This window comes from Nannobrachium achirus, assembly GCF_963921795.1.
Source record: "Nannobrachium achirus genome assembly, chromosome: 24".
Lineage (NCBI taxonomy): Eukaryota > Metazoa > Chordata > Actinopteri > Myctophiformes > Myctophidae > Nannobrachium > Nannobrachium achirus.
In genome coordinates this window covers 382,905-386,697 of record NC_137831.1, presented here as the reverse complement: position 1 = coordinate 386,697, position 3,793 = coordinate 382,905, and positions in this window count along the sequence as shown.

Genomic DNA, 3,793 nt, shown 5'->3' with positions numbered 1-3,793 from the left:
TGTGTGTTATCGCATGTCTATCTGGACTCTGGTCCGACACGGGGGGGGGTGACATGTGACCTAGAGGCGCACACAAACACACACACACACACACACACACACACACACACACACACACACACACACACACACACACACACACTGTAAATGATTCAGAATGTCTGACTGTGAACTATGATGATTGAGAAAGAGAGAGAGAGAGAGAGAGAGAGAGAGAGAGAGAGAGAGAGAGGGGGGGGGGGGGGGGCACAGACACATTCTACAATGTATTCTAAATCCCAAAGGTTTTCTGAAAAACCTACATTTCCATATCAATGGTTTCATGATCCAGGGACCCCCAGAATTATATGTGTTTGGCCGCGGACCCCCATGTAAAAATATCATGATCCAGGGACCCCCAGAAAGAAAGATTTGAGTTGAAAATACATACAGTATATTTAACATATTTAACATAAATACATACAGTATATTTAACATATTTAACATAAATACATACAGTATATGTAACATATTTAACATAAATACATACAGTATATTTAACAGGGGTTCCCACACATTTTTTTACCAATGAATTTCCAAAACTTTTCCAGAATATTTAAGCCAATTTCCAGGACTTTAAAACAATAATTCTTACTCCTCTGTGCAAAGCCCAAAGACAGGCAGTGAAGCAAAAATAAAGCGTGCCGTGCACACTGCGAACGGCCCTAACCCTAACCCTAACCCACACTGCGAACGTACCGTGGCGTGCACACTGCGAACAGCCCGTGCCGTGCACACTGCCAACGGCCCGTGGCGTGCACATTGCGAACGGCCCGTGGCGTGCACATTGCCAACGGCCCGTGGCGTGCACATTGCGAACGGCCCGTGGCGTGCACACTGCCAACGGCCCGTGGCGTGCACATTGCGAACGGCCCGTGGCGTGCACACTGCCAACGGCCCGTGGCGTGCACATTGCGAACGGCCCGTGGCATGCACATTGCCAACGGCCCGTGGCGTGCACATTGCGAACGGCCCGTGGCGTGCACATTGCCAACGGCCCGTGGCGTGCACATTGCGAACGGCCCGTGGCGTGCACATTGCCAACGGCCCGTGGCGTGCACATTGCCAACGGCCCGTGGCGTGCACATTGCGAACGGCCCGTGGCATGCACATTGCCAACGGCCCGTGGCGTGCACATTGCGAAAGTACCGTGGCGTGCACACTGCCAACGGCCCGTGGCGTGCACACTGCCAACGGCCCGTGGCGTGCGTGTGGATCGTGCACGATAGACACGCACGTGCACACGTCAAGAGGTTAGAAAATCATGGCAGAGAATCTTCAAAGTCCATTTATGGTGTCAGTATTTGAGTTAACAAAATCAATAACCAAAAACAATCTCTAGACATTTTTTTCCAGGACCTTCCAGGACCCTTGATCAATTCCAAAACGTTTCCAGTACTAGAAAAATAATTTTCTAATTTCAAAATATTTCCAGGAATTTCATGACCGTGGGAACCCTGATTCAAACATTTGCACAAACTTGAATGATTTTTTAAAAACAGCAGATCTACAATCTCTCAACAATCGAGCTTGTAGATCTGCTGTAACTGAATAGCTGAAGCATAAAATAATGGTCAAAGGCTTAAATAGCAGATCTACAAGCTCAGTGCCGCGCAGCGAGCTTGTAGATCTGCTGTTTTTAATTCGCTAAAGTATCAAATTAAGTGACACAGATTGTTTCCAAGTCAAATGGGGGCGGGGCAGTGGCTCAGGGGTGGAGTTACCGTCTCAGTTCGATCCCAGGCTCCCCAGAGTCAGGGTGGAGGAAGTGTCCTTGACCATATATGGCATGCTTGTGCACCAGCAGAGCGCATCAGGACATCCCAGGATATTGACAGCAAGTTATCCTGGGATGTCCATGTTAATCATGTGTGTACTAAGATCCAGCGGCGACTTAACTTTCTGCGTAGGCTCAGGGTGTTTGGTGTCCAGCAGAGAGTGATGCTGCTTTTCTATCATGCTGTGATCGAGAGTATTTTCCGTTATACAATTTGTGAGTGGTTTGGTAATTTGACTGTGAGGTCAAAAGCACAGATTAATAGACTAGCTGGGATTGCATTGAAGGTGATGGGTGTGAGGGATCACCTCACCCTTGAGGAAAGTGTAGTTAAGAAAGCTAAGAGAATAATTGCTGACCCCTCTCATGTCCTTCATTCAGAATACAAACTGCTACCCTCTGGTAGACGTTATAGAGTCCCAGTTAAAAACAAGAAAAGACATCTGAACAGATACAAATACTCATTCATTCCCATATCCGTTACTCTGCTAAACTCAGGCCGTTAGTAGGGGTGACTACTGACTAGTGTAATGTAATGTAATGTATGCACTTGACCTGTATGTCAGCACTGTGTGTTGTGCACTATTCGTTGTAATCTACTTTCTGTCTGTCTTGTCCTGTTGTATGTTATGTCTCTCTCTCTCTCTCTAGGTCGTCCTCAGACGAGCCTTCCATCGTCGCTTCCAGTCATCCCGGTTCCCCATACATCCGGCCAGCTCGTTGGTACTTTGTGCTCCTACGTCTTTCTTGAGTACATCCACGTATGTTATTGTGGGACGTCCTCGTGACCGGTGCCCATGTGTTGGTTCCCACAGCACCAGTTTGCTGGCAGGAAGCTCCTGATGTCTTTGGCAGTGTCCTGCTAGTTTCATTCTTCTGGCAGCAATTTTCTCGCTAACCCTTGGTATTCCCTCATACAGGCTCTTGTTGGTAACATGTGCACTCTTACTGATGTTAAGTACTGCACACAGCATTCTAGTGTAGCACCCGTCTAGAGACTTCTGCAGGGTTGGCTTCAGGGTCCAGCATTCACTGCCATAGAGGAGAACAGACTCTACCGTTGCAAAGAAGAAGCGGAGTTTGATTTGTCGGGGGAGGTTGGAGTTCCATACACTGTTCATGCCGTTCAGGGCCTTCCATGTAAGTGCCTTCCTCACTTTAAGATCTTTCTCGGTTGAGTTGACCCATGCGCCCAGGTACTTGAAGTCCTTGACTTCCTTCAACACAGCGCCTCCTGTTGTTGTCAGAGGTGGGTGTTCCGGTAAGTTATAGGTGATTACCTCAGTTTTCTTGGCATTTAGCCTAAGGCCAACCTTGGTATGTATGTTATGTAGCAGCCTGCATGTCCAAGACAAATTTCCTTCGAGACCAAATAAATTAATCTTGAATCTTGAATCTTGAGGAATGCTGGTCCCTCATTGGCTGTTAATGATGACATTGCCAGAAATGCTGGTCCCTGATTGGGCTACGGGCTTAAACAAAGAAGGACACCGACATACTGTACATACTGTACATACTGTACATACGCAGCTAAACGCAAGGACTTGCCGTAGCCGATGGGGTGGGGGCTCCTCACTGGGTGAGGTGAGTCAGTAGGATACAACAGTACGTCCTCCCGGTGGGGGCTCCTCACTGGGTGAGGTGAGTCAGTAGGATACAACAGTACGTCCTCCCGGTGGGGGCTCCTCACTGGGTGAGGTGAGTCAGTAGGATACAACAGTACGTCCTCCCGGTGGGGGCTCCTCACTGGCAGGTGAGTCAGTAGGATACAACAGTACGTCCTCCCAGTGGGGGCTCCTCACTGGGTGAGGTGAGTCAGTAGGATACAACAGTACGTCCTCCCGGTGGGGGCTCCTCACTGGGTGAGGTGAGTCAGTAGGATACAACAGTACGTCCTCCCGGTGGGGGCTCCTCACTGGGTGAGGTGAGTCAGTAGGATACAACAGTACGTCCTCCCGGTGGGGGCTCCTCACTGGG